Raw genomic sequence first — 18,540 nt, 5'->3', positions numbered from 1 at the left:
TTGGTGGTAGCTCAGGTGTATATAAAAGATTCCACTGACCCTACCAAAAAGACTGAGCTGCTTTATTTTTTATATATATACATATATATATATATATATATATATATATATATATATATATATATATATATACACATTATTTATGTTATTTACATATTATTTATATATTTTTGCAACCCATATCCATCTTTGTTATGTACTTTTTACAATTTCTTCATCAGTAATACAACACAATTTTTGTAAATACTTCTTCCATTCCCCTAATTTTCATCTCTACTCCCATTTTTTATCTCTGCAAATATATACACATCTCTTCTGTTTTTATTATAAAATAGTCCTTCATGCCTTCTTTTCCACAGGATCAAGATTGTAACAAATATTTTATCCCATTTATACATTTATCCTTCCTTTTCCATACAAAATCATTTCCATATTCATTTCCTTTAAACCTTCCCAACTATTTACATTTTTAAAACTTTTCTCAAAAACACATTCATTTTATATTTGAAAAAACAATGTTTGATAGCTTCCTCTACCTTGCAATCATAACACATTCTTTAAAGGAACAAAACCACACCAGCAACTAGGTAAACATTCAAAGCAAATGAAAATATCATGTAATAAAATATAAAGAGAATGATCCAAGACATGGCCAGGGTAAACTAAAAGCTCTTTTATTAATGGTAAGCACTTTCACGAGTATCAGACTCGCTTCATCAGACTAAACCACATAAACTCTAAGACATTCTATTTAATATAAATCAAATATATATTAAAAAAATGGCATATCACAGTTTAAACATGTGATACTTATTACATAACTCTGTATATCTTGCTGCATGCTAATAAGAATCTCTTAAAGATACATGCTCCTTTTTCTGGAATCAGTCAAGTAAAACTTAGAATGGAGCACCATATGTTTGTTAGAGACATGCATTAAAAGTTTTAAATGCATTAAAAACATGCTTAAAATGCTTAACAGATACAAAACAATAGCATGCCTGAAAACTCCACTATCAAAAATGCATTGTACTTATATATAATATATTATGAACTATCTAAAATAACTCATAAATCATGAATAGAATATACAAATCTAAATCAAATAACATCAACTACAAAACTGAGCTATAAGATACAATCAAATTCACACAAAGTAAAAAACCTGATCAATCACATATACCTTTTTGAATAAACTACAACATATAATCATAGTGTTAAGATATGTAAAATATGCCTCAATTTTAACACTGTAAAAAAGTGTCAAAAATATATATAAATCAAGATGAGCACTAAAAACAAGCCACATTGACTGTATCAACTATTATGCTTATATACAAGTATATTGGAGAATTTAATTAATTTACTTGAATAAGTGCCTAGCTTTTAATACAGGTCTTAATGGAACATGTCCATTCAATCCCATATTTTCAATGGCATGTAGTCTCATGATCCACTTCGTCTCATTCAGCTCTGTGTTATATATATCCTCTAACCGCTGACTAGATTGAACAGTTTCAATGACCATACATTTAAAAGTGTGCTCAGTTGAAGTCATAACATGCTTCACTGATGTATTAGTTGAACACTGACTCTTATAATATGATATAAATGTTCCCTAACCCTATCTCTTAGACACCTATTAGTCATACCTATGTAAAATGATTTACAAAGAACACAATCCACCAAATAAATAATATTGATACTATTACAATTAGCTGATGCTTTAAAAGAATGATTATTCCCTGTAACCAGATGTATAAAATGCCAACTGGTATCAATAAAAGGACAAAAATTGCAATCTCAACATGGTTTTGTATAATTCTAAGTTAGGATTGTACATTGATATTTCCCTTATGCCTACATAACATCCTTTTTAAGGACTTTTTATTTTTATACCTAAATGAAGACTTTTCACCAACTATGCTTTTTTACTTTTTCATCTGTGGTTAATATAATCCAGTCTTGACTTATAATTTTAATAACCTGTTTGACATTATTTGTGTAATATAAAGAACACTTCAGCTGTTCAGAGTTCTCCTTATCAGCTCTTTTTTCATAAGCTCTGGATGGTTAGGCTCTAGTATTCCTCAGTGATATGACATGCACAGGACACTAAGGATAATCACAAGCCTTTCTTTAGTTATGTTAGGAACCTGGGTGGTAATTCCCAGATATGCTCAGAATTAGTCCAAAATGACAAAAAATACACCAAACCCACAGACATTGCAAACATCCTAGCTGACAGGTTCAGTGCAAACTCCCCCCCCCACCAAAAGGGCAAATATCTATCCCAGCAGAGTGCTGCCCCCCTGACATCTCAGATGCTCAGGTAAGAGCCGCCCTCTCCAAAGCAAAAAACACAGCATCAATGGGACCAGATGGTGTCCCAGGCTGCGTCCTACATGAACTCCAAGAAGAGCTAAACCCACACATAAATCTACTGTTCAATCTCAGCCTTACTACAGGATATGTGCCCAAAGAGTGGCGTACAGCAACAGTGGTCCTTCTCCATAAAGGTGGTGCCTCAACGGATCCTGGAAACTATCGCCCCATAAGCCTGACTAGCTTGGTCTGCAAAGCTATGGAAAGGATCATCATGGACCTCATAAATAAAGATATTGGGGACCTACAAACACTGGATCCTACCCAGTTCGGCTTTGTTAAGGGCAGATCCTGCCTCTTAAACCTGGTTGATTTCTTTGAAACAGTCACCAAGGCCATTGATGAGGGGAAGGTGGTCCACACAGCCTACCTGGACCTCGCAAAAGCTTTCGATACAATACCCCACTCGGGCATTATAGATAAGCTCACCAGCTTAAATATAAACCCCTATGTCACTAGATGGATTGCAAACTGGCTCAAGAACAGAACCCACATGGTTAGAATTGCTGGGGCCATGTCAGACTCCAAACCAGTTACAACTGGTGTCCCACAAGGCTCAGTTCTGGGACCTCTCTTGTTCGGTATATATTTCTCGGAGGTACAGGCCAACACGGAAGGACTGTGGCTGACCAAGTTCGCAGATGACTGCAAACTGGGCGCCATAATCGACTCTCCAGCTGACACAAACATCCTCCAAAAGGGCCTCATAGAAACAGACAACTGGTGCCAGAGCCATGGCCTCAAGCTAAATGCCAAAAAGTGTATAGTCATCCCCTTTGGCAAAACAAAGTGCCCACAAATTACCACATAGGTGGTAATCCATTAAGTACAGAAGAAGTAATTAGGGACCTGGGGACCCAAGTTGATAGCAATCTCTCATTTGACAACCATGCGGCCAAAGTGGTTAGAAAAACATTTTATATAGCCCACCTAATCATGAAGGGATTCACATCTAGATCAGGGGAGGTCATCGTGCCTCTTTACTCATCCCTCATCAGGCCCATAATTGAGTACAATGCCCTTTTGGGATGTACCTTACCAGACACCTGCAGCAACTGGAAAGACCCCAAAAGTACCTCACCAAGAGGATCAAAGGGCTCACACAGATGCCATATGCTGCCCAGTTAAAGAAACTCCAGCTCTACTCAGTGGCATACCGCCTGTTCAGAGGCGATCTGTGCCTGATGTATAAAGCCATGTCCAACCCGGAATTAATGGACATGCTGCACCTCAGAAAATCCAAATCCCACCGAGCTACGCGCTCGAGAGACTTGAACCTCAGCACTGAAATAAATAGGACATGCTGGAGGGACAGATTCATAACCCAGAGGCTCCCTTCACTCTGGAATAAAATCCCAGTCCAGGTTAGGCAGAGTCCCTCATTGACTCTCTTCAAGAGGAATCTTGATGAGTGGATGGGAGATCGTAGGTTTACCCCGGGTATCACTTCTGTGTCACTGTTAGACAGAGGCACAGTATACTAACCTCGAAAAAGGGCATAGCAAAATAAATTTAAAATGGGTGGCGAAAGCCAAACACATTTTGGCTAGGCTTATAAATGCCCTAGGGCAGATAGCCTAGTATGAACCTATGAACCTATGACTTTATTTAAGGTATGTATCATCTGTTTCTCATCATAACCCATCTATAAAATTCTTAGTAAGTCTAACTCTTCATAAAAAACATTATCATCAACACTGAGCCCAAAGGCCCTTATTGTCTGTCCTTTCATAACATTAGAAAAATCATGCATGGGGTGCATGCTCCGTCTGAGTAACATTTTATTACAATAACATATTTTTCAATGAATTCCAGTACTGATATTCCCTTCCACATCCCTCTTAATACATATATCTAAAAAGTCTATTCTCGTCCCTGATTTCAAGATGTCAAACTTGAAGCAAGTGATGGTTTGTTGTATGTATACACTACAGGCCTCAAACTCTGGCAGACTACCTGTCCATACAATAAAGATATCGTCCACAAACTGGTGATAAAAAGATATGTGACTACTAAATAATTCATTATGTGATATGTACTGGTCTTCCCAAACTGCCATAACCATAGCTATATGTAGTGTCTATAACTACTGTGGGTCCTCCTTTATCTGCTGGTATAATGGTAATGTTAATATCAGTTTGTAGCCTTTTTAGTGCCATTCTCTCCTGAAAAGTAATATTATAATGTTCCAAATCTTGTTATTTTGAAACAAATCATATAGATCATTAATACATAATTTGCTAAATCCGTCTAGTAAAGGATGCATAACTGGAATAACAGTACTACGTTTTCAATAAGGATTGACAGTACCATGTCCAGTATCAGAATAAGACATCTTGAGTGTCACGTTGCACTGGTATATCTTTAAATCAATGATGTTCTCTGCTAAATCAGGTGGTTGAGAAGGAATGTAAGAAAGTCCTTTTTCCAGCAATGACATTTCATGTGGGGACAAGTCAATACTGTAGATGTTCCATACTAGTGACTGTCCACCATTTTCCACATCTTTCTGATGAAGTGTTGTTGTCCATCATCAGGTATATACTTTTGTTTGGTCTTCCCCTGCTTCTGGATTGACTTTGACTCTAGGTGTTTCTCCAATGAATAGGTAAAGGTAGCTTCATAAAAGCCTGGTCTTTTGAGGGGATATAAGATGGATCTTTAGGTCTAATGACTAACTCCGTTGATCTAACATTGAGCCCCTCATTATTAACAACATAATTTGATACCATCTCCTTGTTATTGGGTCTATCATGTATGCACTCATCATGTGTGGCCTGTACATGGGTTTCACCATCATGAGTGCTAGCCTTCTCTATTGTACTCAGCTCTCCTTGCTCAGACAGCTGCACTGAACTGCACATTGTTTTTTCATACTGGGGACTTCCACTGTCATTGTTACTCTTATTATCCATTTCAGGTGCTGTCCACACTTTAATAATCCACATAAATATCCTTCCGAGTTGAAACTCTTGAATATCTCTGTCACACTGCCAGCCCAGCTATCTGGAATTTTGTAAATAATTCTATGTCATTTGTGAATAGTGGTATGATTTATACAGAAGTATGTGTTGAACAGGGTTTGTACAGTACTGAGCTTCAGAAATGTAATCACAGCATGCCCTGCTGGCTTAGAACATACATGGACAGAAACTATTGTAATTCTGTGACTGTATATAATTTTAATAGTAGAAACTAGAACATACAGAGTCAACTTGCAAAACTTCAAGAAAAAAAAATTGAAATTAAATTATTTTACAATTGTGTTATAAAGTTACCTCTCTGTTTCAGTTCAGTAGCAGACACAATGTCTAGAGCTAGAACATTTTTTATTGTCTTGGAGAGAATAATTACTAAGTTTGAGATGCAGAAGTGTTTTATTGCTTTATGACTTCCTAGCAGCTGCACAGTTCTGAGCAGACACCCCTGACAAAAGGGGGTTTAGTGTGGAAACTAAAATCAGGTGACAAAAAGTGCTGTCATCTAAGCTAACCCAGCAGTAATATTTGATATTAATTTAAGAACTCTCTCAGAGAGAGAGACTGGGTATTTTGTATTTTGTCTTGGAAGATCCCAGTTCATCAGGTCAATTACAGTTCACCAACAGACTTGTGTTGCCAGTATGGATATTGTTGCTTGTCTAGCTTGGTTTCAGGAAAGGCCTCATTTAGGTCCTCAAATGTCATCTGTTCAAATGGAATCATGTTTTGAAACTTCTCAAGCTCCTTCTCATACTCTACAATACATTGTTTTGCTGCTTGAATGTAAGCTGCAGCACTCTTTTTAGCTTCCTGAATGTAAGCTGCAGCACTCTTTTTAGCTTTCTGTTCTTGGTAATCAATCTTGTCTGACTAAGTGTCCACAGGCTCTGGAACTTTCAGTGCAATGAACTTCTTCTCAAATTCTTCCACCAAGCCAGGATTAGCTATAGCTGTCCTGTAGTACATCCAATAAATTGCTGGTGGTTTCTCAGGAAGGGATGCCAACTTTGCTGCAATGGCATCACTGTGTGTCTTAAGACTGTTGAAAATGGCTTTCTGGTTCAGTGGCACCCTCTCTGCAAATGCCATCCAATCAATGGCTTTAACAGAAATAAGGCAGCCTGCCATCTTCACAGTCCCCTATGTAATTGTTGACAGGTCACAGGCCTCAGCAACTCCAAGATCATGCAATATCCCACAACCAAGGTCAGTTTACAGGGACTCCAACTGTTCCGCAAGAATATCCACTCATTGTCACAATCTGCACTTGCCTTGCTATAAGTAAGTTTCTAGGGCATAGTAACTGTTGGGAATATAGTAAAGATTAGTTTAGGTGTTCTCTGTATTTATTTGAGGCTGTCCTGCAATATTGTTGTAAAGTATTTCCCACGATTTTAAACTCTAAAGTTACTGTGTTGATTTACTGAGTATTGTCTTGTTTGTTTATTATTTAGTATTAAATATATGTAAACTTATCTTTGTGGCTGATATTTGTGAGACATATTTAAGCTTTCAGAGTACTTGCATATGTATTTGGTGACACTGTACAACCCACTTCTAAGTAGTAGCCTTGATCTTGGTCAGACTACCATTTGGATTAATAGTAAAACTACACAGTAGGATTGGACACCCTTTGTTAAGGGCCTTAAAAGCAGCTCATAAGTAGTCTTTGGTGGCAGTGGAAACTACCTTACAGTCTGGGCAGAAGGGGGCATAGCTAGCAAACCTGTGCCAGCCTTTCCCAGGTGTGCGTGTATGTTTGCATATAAATCAAACCTCAAAGAGAGAGAGTGTGTGTGTGTGTGTGTGTGTGTGTGTGTGTGTGTGTGTGTGTGTGTGTGTGTGTCAGCTACTTAGGCAGGGGCATGAAGCACTGGTTGGACAGAGAGTGTGCTGGAGGATTTGGCTTGGCCTCTCAGCTCAGATCTCAAACCTATAGCTGAACCAGTAGGGAGTCTTATTGGGGATCTGGAGAAAGAGGGAGAAACCCACCCCAGACTGACTGGTCTCTGAGTGCTCTTAAGGGAAATTTCACTTTACTACATGTGTACTTGTCATCCTCCCAGTGTATACGTCCCCTAGCTGTTGCCAGTGGTGAGGAGTGAGGCTCCTTGATTACTGGCCCAGTGCAGGGGCATCACAGTCTCTATCATTGTCTTGGTTTTAGTTTGAATAAGTCTTCTCTTGTTGTACATTTCATATTTCCCTTAAGAGGTTATTGTTTAAAAAATCTTCACAGAAGGTCACACAGATTAACAGAAATCATCAAACCTTTTCCACGTTTGCTTTATTGCATTTCTGTTACAATGATAGATCATTCCATGGATATACAAAAAATGTCTTGTATACATTTTCACACCACTCATTCCTTTTCTTACTACATGCACTAGATTTTCTACTTACACAGTTTTACTTTAACTTCATATTCCTTTCTTTCCATAATCTCTTTTTCATTCCTTTTTGTTTCCAGATCTCTTCATACCTCTCATATAAGAATTTCCCACAATTGTTATCCCTGTTTTTCATACTATTAATAACCCAAAAAAGATGTATGGATGCTAAAAACTAGGAATTTTTAGACCTAACCCCAATTCTTCCTTTTTATTGTTTATTATTCTTTTAATAGGCTATATTCTCAAAATCTGGTTTGTTCCCCTCCTCATGCTTGAGAGCATGGACACTCCAAAAATAAAAACTTAAGAAAATCTTTGTATTGCTAGTTGATCACTTCCACAGCCTCTCTGCTTCTATCCAGGCTTATACAATGGCTATTTTCAACTAAGCTCCACTGAATTTTGTCTTTTAATCCTTTCAGTAGCACTAGCTACTGCCTTGTTAAGCAAACGGATACTTGTAGTGCCTTTTGGTTGAGCTCTGCATCGGTACTGACAGCTGCACTTTACCCACCCCCCATATCTTCCAAGTTATTCTTACTTTTTTCTTTTCTGTCTTTCTCTGCCATAGTGTTTAAACTAGGCCACATATAAGCTTATTTTAACTCACCCCTCCCCATATTGTTAGTTACACTCCTCCTTCCTTGTTAAAAGTCTATCTAGTAGAGTATCTCCCTAGTCTAAATTCTCCTAATTTCTGCCTGCTTCTTTTGACTTTTTTATTTCTCCTAATTTTTGTTTCTTTTGACTATCAGACTCACTCATACTTTACTTACCTATCCTCTTGTTTCCACATCTCTGATTGTTTCTGTAGACATTTTTACTGCTTGCATATATTCCCTGGTCTAGGTCAGCCTGCATAATTCGCCCTCACTACGCTCGGGCTCACTCTCCTCCTCTACTCTACCCCCATTCCCACCCACCCCTGCAACACCTAGACTTGGATCCAAGCCTCATTACATAACCACACCCCTTCATCACACTCCAACCTATCACCTTGCTACCCTTACTTTAACATTTTGACATTACAACTACTCCCCCTCCCTTACAAATGTAATACCTCCTTTTGCATTTTGCACTGTTCCCACATGTTCCCCTATGCTATCCAATTCCCTTCTGATACTAGATAGCCATTCACTAATTATGTTCCTCCCATACCTTCTACTGTTCTTCCTCTCCTTCCTCACTAGCTATCATTGTAACTTAAACCTTATTTAACCAATTCCCATCAGCACCTGCCTACCTACTATAAATAACAGTAATCATTTCTTTACTATCTCACCCTCACTCTTTCAATTCTCCTACATATACCTTCTAAAACTCTACATCCTTTCCACTACCTCTACTTCTCCAAAACTGAAACGTAAACTTTCCACTTATGACCTCCACACTCCTCAACCAATCCTCTTCTACATTTCTTTACTCCTCTCTAGTGATATTAATCCAAATCCAGGCCCACCCTCCCCTACTACTCTCACCATCTCTGCTAATACTACCCCCACATCTCCTCTGCTACCGCCAAACATTCCCTGCCCTCCCTCAAAACAACTAACCATCCTCTTATTAAACATACAAAGCTTAGTCAATAAATTTACTGACTTTCACTCCTGGATAGCCACTAACATACCCCAGATCCTAGCCCTATCTAAAACATGGCTTAAACCCCACATTTCAGATACTGAAATCTTGCCTCCAGGATTTAATATGTACAGACTAGATAGAATTCCAAAAAAAGATGGCAGTGTCGCCATATTCTATTCTAAACAGCTTAATCTCTACCCACTTACTTTCTCCATCCCAAAGTTTCAACCTGATGAGCTTTTCATTCTAAACTGTCAATTAAATACCCACAAACAATTTGCTATTGTATCCATCTACATCACAATCCTTGAACAAATACTTTTATGGTTATCACAAAACATTGCCTATGAAACTTTAATCCTTGAAGATGTTAACATAGATTGGAATGACCTAAATATTCACTCACCCCAACACAGCATCAAACTCCATGGCTTTTCCCAACTGATCTCCATCCCCACCTACCTACATAAAAGCATACCCATGTTCACTTTAGATTGGATCCTTAGTAACAAACCTCACATGTACCATAATCCCTGTACCCCCTCCAGCACTATAAGTGACCACCTGCAAACTCGCATCTATCGATACTCCCCCCAACTACAGAGACTTCACCTCTACAGAGACTGTAGAAAACTCACCAACTTTAGCTCAGATACTCTAAATAATTATCTTTCCTCTATCAACTGGCCTTTCCTGCACTCTCTGCCCTTTAATGAAGCTGTACTTAAATTTAACCACATCTTTCTTGACATCTTGAACACCCTAGCTCCCTTAAGGAAAATCAGGGTCAAATCCAACTATGCCCCCTGGCTCACTAGGAATACTCTTCTACCTCATGGCATAAAGAGATAAGGCTTGGAAACTCTGGCTAAAATTTAAATCACCAACACAGTTGCAAGACTACAGAGAACTTGGGAACCTCACCAAAAGAAACATCCACCTTCATAAGAAAAACTACTGCATCCAAGCTCAAACTAACCACTAAACTAACCCCAAAAGTTTTTGGAGTACTAACAAAATTCTCCATCCTACTACCCCCAATAGCCCCAACCCCTTCCCTAATAACACTCCAACAGAAACTCTACACATCACACAAGACCCACCAATCCCCGTGGAGAATATAGGACTTGAGTGCTTTCCAGATTCAAAGAGATACACACTCTTTTAAATCAGATAAAAACATATATGTAGAAAATGCATATAAAATACAGGTAGAAATACATATAAAAAACACATAAAAAGTGTGTATAAAAATATATAAAAATGTGTGTAAAAAGCCTAAAAGCACTGTAAAGCATGCTTGCATGTCCTATTTGAATTGGCATATTCTAGGTACAGATGATCAGGTCAGTAAGATAGTAGGTGATAGGCCGAAGTTTACATATAAAAACAGTAAATCACTCAGAGGAATGCTCTGCTATAAAGAAAGGATGGAACATCCCCCTCTGGTGACCTATGGGGCAGTGAGATGCAACAAGTGTGCATTCTGTCAGTACACTGAAACCAACAGATTATTTGTACACCCCATAACACGGAAATCATATAAATTTAGTGCCATGGGGAACTGTCAAACTGTGTATGCTGTGACGCATTCTATGTTGGGAAAACCAACAGACGCTGCAGAGAACAGATATGGGATCACGTCTACTGTTTTAGGAGAGGGCAGGAACATAGTGCAATAGCCAAGCATATGTTGCAGCAAGGGGAGAACCATTATTTTAATTTCTCCATTATAGACAATTTAGTATAAAATATGAGAGGTGGGGATTTAAGTAATAGAACTGAACAGAAAGAACTTAGATGGATTTTGACACTGGCTGCACATAAATCATCGGGGTTGAATGATTATATATCCCTTAAACCTGGTCCGAAGAACAGGAAACTTAGGAAGAAAGTAGTATGAAGCAATCTGCTGTGCTCTGGAACTAGGGTTATGTTTCAAATAGGACATGCAAGCATGCTTTACAGTGCTTTTAGGCTTTTTACACACATTTTTATATATTTTTTATACACACTTTTTATGTGTTTTTTATATGTATTTCTACCTGTATTTTTATATGCATTTACTACATATATGTTTTTATCTGATTTAAAAGTGTGTGCATCTCTTTGAATCTGGAAAGCACTGGAGTCTTGTATTCTCCACGGGGATTGGTGGGTCTTGTGTGATGTGTATTATAAAAAGGGGATTGTTTTTAAGAATGTTTGTTTTGGTCTGAGGAAGCAACCAGGAGAGGTTGTGAAAGCCCTTACCTATGCAATAAAGGTTTCTGTGGAACTTTATTTGGATTCTTACTTGGATTTTTATTGGATTTTGGCTTCTCCTTGGTTTTAGTGTTTGGACATTTTTTCTTATACTTTAGAATTTGTTAAACATTGTTTCTTTATCTTTGTAACATATGCATATATTGCAATAATTCTGTATATATCTTTTTTTCTACCTTATCGCTATCACAGTTGTCGCTCGTCTTGTGGTTGTAATAGACAAGTCTTTGTGGGTTATAGCTTTATTATGTACAAACACACTATGGATATAACTATTAACTTCAACTTGTTTAACTTATATACAAAGTAATTGCATTCACTCACATGCTTACTCTCTGGCTACACTTTCAAAATGGCACTAGGTACAATATGTGCCCGCTATTTATACATGCATGTTCATCACTTGCAAAGACACATCACACATTGTGCTCTACATCCTCACTTTTTTTACAATATGTGATGCACAGGATTTTAACATGCAAATAATACAGATAGCTTTTTTGTCATGCATTATATAAAACTATTAGGTATGCACAGTTATGTCCAAGTCGCCATTTATCTCACACCTGGACTGGACGTACAACCAAATTCTGTGATGTAAAACTGGAAATCAGGCATAGCAACTGAAGCTTTTTCTTTTGAATGTTCAATCTTTGGAATATTGGGAACATTCTCGGGACTGGAATCAGATGGTACAACATGTTCTGGAATTTGATCTAGCGTCTACATACTGCAATAACAATTCTGGTACTGGGGGAAGATGCCTGCGATTCCTCCTGTACTCTACACCCTCAGATTCTACAAAGGATCTCAGCTCTGTGCATATACCTGATACCTGGCCAATCCAGTCGAAACCTTTCACTGTTTCTATCCTCTCTGTCTTACCTTCCTTTACTGGATGTAGAAATCTGCTCAATTTGTCTTAACTGGACATCTGGATAGAATGTTTCTTGAAAAATTGGGCTCTGATGGTTCTGTTGTTTTAGCTTTAGGCCTCAATAAACTGGAACTAACAGACAATGTTGTTCTCGTTTGCCTGCTCAGAATTTTCTGAGCAGGCGAGCCAAGTATATCATCACAGGGTATGTTTCTGAGATTAAGCAGATTCAAAAAGACATCGGCATTGTCATGCTTTGACTTTTCAAGTAATTCCTTTCCATTCTGCACTGCATGTTCAGCTAGTCCATTTGACTGTGGATATTCTGGACTACTAGTAACATGTATCAAGTCCCATTCACTTGCAAATTTCTGAAATAACCAACTAAAAGTGAACTACAATGGACTGAAGAAATGATGTTTCAACTTGGTAATAACAGTAGTGGATGTTAGATTAGGTAGTAAGTCAATCTCAAACCAGTTCGAATAAGAGTCTATGACTATGAATACTAAGTAATGCAGATTGTTCCAGTCGAATATGTCAGATCAGTGGCTACTGCTGACCAAGGTTATTCAGGAACTTGATTTAGCTGAAGTGGTTCTCTTTGCAAATGCGGTTTAGTACTACTGCATACTGAACAAGAAGAAAGTACTATATCAGGGTTCCTATTACAATGACGAAAACACATTTTCATCGACACATGTAGGGCAAACAGGCAAAACAGCGAAGCGGCTGTTCAGAAAATTCATTCAGTGGGAAAGAAGACACTTGACCGCTTTGTTGCTTTGTCTGTTCTGAAAGTGTAGTGTGGACCCTTGTCCGGTATAGCTCCTGAGGGTGATTATGCAACAGTTACTGACCTTAGGGTTAGGGTGCAGGTTAAGATAAGTGCATATGTATGAAAATGTTTAATGTTTTTTATTTTGCGTTAGATGTATGGTTGAGTTATGTGTGTATGTGTTTTCAGTGGTTTACTTTTGTTTTGAGGGGGTAGGATAAGGGTTAAGGTAAGTGTGTATGTGTTTTGAACTGTTTACGTAAATGGGCGAGAATTACTGACCTTAGGGTTAGGGTGCGGGTTAAGGTAAGTGCATATGTTTTAAAATGTTTACTGTTTTCTTTTCGTTAGACATATGGTTGGGTTACGTGCATATGTGTATTTAGTTGTTTACCGGTTTTGGGGGGTATAATTAGGCTTAGGGTATGTGTGTATGTGTTTGGAAGTGTTTAATGTTTTTATTTTTGGGGGGTTGGAACAGAGATTTCTTTCCTAGGGAAATCAATCGCTGTTCTGTGGTTTTGACATTTTCAGCTTTCACTGAATATGTGTCGATAAAACACCGTTAGCTGTTTTCAGCGTTTGGTGTTTTAATATGAACCCCTATATCAATGTATTTCACTAGTGAAGGTCAAAATACTAGTTCTTTCACCCTTCTTTTGATAGAGTCAGAGCGTGGGTGACCATGATGCAAAATCTGGATATATTCATGTTGTAAGGAAGCAGGAACAACAATTTTAGGACCTTTGAAAATAATGCCATCTTCCATCAACATCTCATCTCTGTAATGAAAATAGGTTTGCACTTCAGGTGGTACACTAGATTGCTTTGACGGCCATCCAACATTAATGTAGTGGTTGAGCTTTTGCAAAATCTGATCAGTGCTTGTACGATCTCTCACCTCATCAAGTCTTGTGGTAGAAAAATTATGCACTGCCATTAAGTCAAAATCAAATTTCTCTGTATCAAGTTGTTCCGTTGTATTTTTGGCCAATCTGGATAAGGTATCAGCCACTTAAAGAAGTTCACCTTTTTTATAGACCATTTTGAAGTTGTACTTTTCCAACTTGAGCATCATTCTTTGTAATCTCACTGGAGTGGAATGCATAGGCTTCTTTAGAATAGTAACTAGAAGTTGGTGATCAGTTTCAATTTGAATAGCTCGAACATAAATATAATCATCAAACTTTGAACATGCAAATACTACTGCCAAAAGTTCTTTCTCAATTTGAGCATACTGCATCTCAGTTTGGGTAAGTGTTCTAGATGCATAGGCTACTGGTCTGCCTTCCTGAAGAATAACTGTGCCAAGACCAAATTCTGAAGCATCTCAGGAAAGAGTAACTGGTTTATTAACATCATTGTACTTTAATGTAGGTGGGGTGACAATTTTCTGCTTAAGGTTTTCAAATGCCTTCTGGTGCTGTTCCAGCCAAGACCATGTAACATTTTTGTGCATTAGCTCTCAAAGGTGCTGTCAGCTCACTAAAGTCTGGTATGAACTTGCCTAGATAGTTGACCATGCCAAGGAAACATAGTAGAGCTTGAATATTATCGGTGCCGACATCTCAAGAGTAACTGCTTGCTTAGACAGGTCTGGTCTTAGGCCAGTGCTGGTAAACTAGTGACCTACATATGTAAATTCTGGTAGTTTGAATTTGCACTTCAGAGAATTGAGCTTTAAGTTCACTTCACATGCTCTGTCTAGAACTCTCTTAAGGTTTCTGTCATGTTCTGCTTCACCACTGCCTCCAACCAATAAATCATCTACTACTATGTCACAAGGATAACCTGAAAATATTTGCTCCATTGCACGCTAGAAGACTTCACTTGCAGAATCTATTCCAAATGGCATCCTCAGGAAACTACACCTGCCAAACGGGGTACCAAAAGTGGTCAGAAATGAGGATTTGCGATCAAGCATCACTTGCCAAAATGAACTTTTTGAATCCAAGACAGAAAAAAAAAACAGTAGCATTCGGTATCAGGGCTTCAACCTCTTTGACTCTACTCATTGAATGATATGGTTTCTTAAATGCTTTGTTCAAATCTCTTGGGTCAATACATATTCTGATTTCATCTTGAGCCTTTCTTGTGGGCTGCTATCATGGACGACACCCATTCAGTTGGTTCTGTAACTGGACAAATTACACCTTGCTGCACCATTTTATCCAACTGAGCTTTGACTTTATCTTGCATAGCTATTGGAAGATTTCTTGCTGGTCTGACTACTGGACTGACCTCTGGGTCTAACTTCATAGAATATACAACTAGAAGTTTGCCCAACTTGTCATCGGAAACATCAGCATATTCTGAGAAAATGGCTTCACAAAAATTGGAACTAGGATATGCACTTACATGATGAATTTCTTTGGTAGAAGAAAGCAGATTCATTCTTAAACTGTCTCTAAGACCCAATAATGACTGCACATGTCTTCGAACTACAAAGAATAATAAGATGCAACAGTTCTTAGCCAAGTAACATGAAAGTACTACTGAGCCTTCGGTTTGAATTTCTTCACCTCCATAAGCAGCAAGTTTCGCACTACTAGCCACAGTGAGTTGTTCATTAGTTCTCACCTTAGCAAATGTGTCTGATGACATAACATTACACTTTGAACCAGTGTCTACTTTGAGCTCGGTGGATTTACCATTGAACTGGACAGTACAAATCACTTCATTCTTTGCCAACAGATTCACTGCATGGACCCTTTATACACCATCTACATAGAAAGTGGACTGCTGCAACTCCACTTCATCAGTTTGCTTTCTTGAGTGACCTTTCTTTATAACTGTGTTAGGCTTAGTTGATTTGAAAAACCTTTGAAAATGGTTCCATTTTCTATACTTGTGGCATTGCTGACCAAATGCTAAGCATATTTCTCTTTTAGACTTATGATTGGCACCACAATTGTGACAGCTAACAATAAAGCTGGATTTGGGTTTTGCTTACTCATGCCTGTACTGCAATCAGCATGTTCCTTTCTTAGGACATGGTGGAAAACTATGTGGTTTCCCTGATAAACTAGCAGGGGCTGTGGCTGCCACGTGTTCAGGCTTGCTTCTATTTGCCACGTGTTGTATGCTATCTGCATTTCCTCTGGAGCCTGCTGAAATCATGCTCATCACTTGCAAGCATATTTGTCTTTCTTTCTGGAACTTCATAGATTTGACAAATCTCAATGGCTTTACTCAACATTAAATCACTGTCACGAAGCAAAATATTTCTCACCGCAGCACTACTAATACCACACAGAAACCTGTCCTTTATTAACTCATCTTTTAAGTCACCAAACCGACACATTTTAGCTTTGTTTCTCAGGTCAGTAATATACACTACAAAAGTTTCCCCTGGTTTCTGATCTCTTGTGTAAAACAAATGCCTCTCTAATGTAATATTTATCTGAGGATTGCACATTTCTCTGATTCTGTGCTTCAAACACTCCGGGTCTTCCCTTGATACAGCCTGTAGAATAATATGATGATTTTCACCTTCTCCCTCATATACTGCTGGTGCAGGCACAAATGAATGCTCTCTTCAAAGGCCTCCGACTCAGCTAGGTTTAACAAAATGAATGCCCTGGTGCATGCATCTTTGTCTGAATAAGCTGCTTGTATAAAAATATCATACTCTTGCTCAAATATTCTCCAATTCTCTGCAATATTCTGATCAAATACAAGTGGTAAGGGCTTTCAAAATCCGTCTGTCATATTAACACATACCAGTGAAGGATTTTGCAAATATGCATGAATACATACACAAACACATATGCCAGAAATTTATGCCAATATTTGTAACTTTGCTCAATGACACAACAAGCCTCTGAATAACTGAGTTTTGCGAAATAGGTTTCTTGGGCACTTTGACACTCTCAAAATTATCGTACATTAAAAGTAATTTTATAATAATTTTAAGAAACACTTTAAATAACTGAATTGTGCAAATGAACTGGGCAAAAGAAGCTTGGACAGAGAAACATTTCAAAGTAACTGCACTTTGCGAATAAACAGTACACAACACACTGAAACTTCCCAAAATGGTGGAACTTTGCTAGATAATTCTCTACAGTGCAAGAAGCACTCTGTAATGCCTGTACATTGTGAACAGACACACCCAGCACAAGAAACTTTTTGAAATGACTGTACTTTATGAAATAGTTACACTTTGCACACACAAAGTCTTCAGAATACATGCACAGCAATAAGCACACACTGAAAGCACTTTTATACACTTTGAGATACTTCGAATAACTCTAGTTATGCCCTTGATACAATATGAAGTCGTAGTTATTCCAAAACACAGCACTTTGACACAAATATGCAGTTGCCTTGCTTTATTTATGCATAATGTGCCTTGTTTTACCCTTGTTACATTCATTTTGCTCATTTAATCACTTTTCATGCCCAGTGTAATTTTCTTGTGCTCGTTTTACTCTAAACATGCCCGTTTTGCTTTAAACACATTTGCTTCACTCTACACATACTTGTTCTGCTTTAATATCTTAATCTCAAACATTTTGCTTAATTAGTAAACCTTTTGCACCTCTCACTTGTGTAATAATGAGGTTTGTGCCCTTGTGAAGCTTTGTTTTATCTTTTTTTTATAAAGTAAACTGTTTGGGCAAGTTTTCTTTACCTTTGGTTCTTTTCTGGCTCTTTTTCAAGTTTGTTTCTCTTAATTTACCTTCACTGTTATCTCTGCACCTCATGGCTCCGAATATCAATCTCTGGCATCCTACTTCTGACTTCATGTCGCTTGTCGTGTTGTCTTGTTTTGGATGTAATAGACGAGTCTTCCTGGGTTCTGTTCAAGCAGCTTTATTATGTACAAGAACATTATGATTATAGCTATTAACTTCAACAACTTATATACAAACTAACTACATTCATTCTCACATGCTTCCTCTCTGGCTGTACTTTCAAAATAGCACTAGGTACAACATGTGCCCACACTGTGGCTCTACAACAGTTGTCCTACCTAATTCTATTACAGTATAATCTAAACCTTTTATTGTTTCATGTCATAATATATCTATTCCTGAACATGTATTTTTACCGATTTCCAAACAACATTTTCATCCCATAACTCTTCCATTTGTAACTTTTTTTACCTTATTAATATTCTTGTGCTTTCTAATATAATAACATGCATGTGAAGTGCTGCACACAATTCTAATACACCTCATCTTCTTTTAACATTCTTTATATTATTAACATTTATACCAAAGACTTTTAGCTAATAAATTGTATATCCCATTCCACTTTTAGCCTTTGCATTTT

The 18,540-nt window shown here is 37.8% G+C and overlaps 1 protein-coding gene and 1 pseudogene across 3 annotated transcripts in view; both read right to left on the bottom strand.

The window, feature by feature from the left end:
• ITGA9 (integrin subunit alpha 9) overlaps positions 1–18,540 on the bottom strand; it is a 5,160,704-nt gene that overhangs the window by 3,147,887 nt on the left and 1,994,277 nt on the right. The window lies entirely within an intron of this gene.
• On the bottom strand, positions 5,976–6,509 carry LOC122796487 (annotated as a pseudogene).

Source organism: Protopterus annectens, chromosome 3.part0 (assembly GCF_019279795.1).
Source record: "Protopterus annectens isolate FY-2018-M chromosome 3.part0, PAN1.0, whole genome shotgun sequence".
Taxonomy (NCBI): domain Eukaryota; kingdom Metazoa; phylum Chordata; order Ceratodontiformes; family Protopteridae; genus Protopterus; species Protopterus annectens.
Note: the sequence above shows the minus strand (reverse complement) of the source record. Positions and strands in the feature narration are given on the sequence as shown.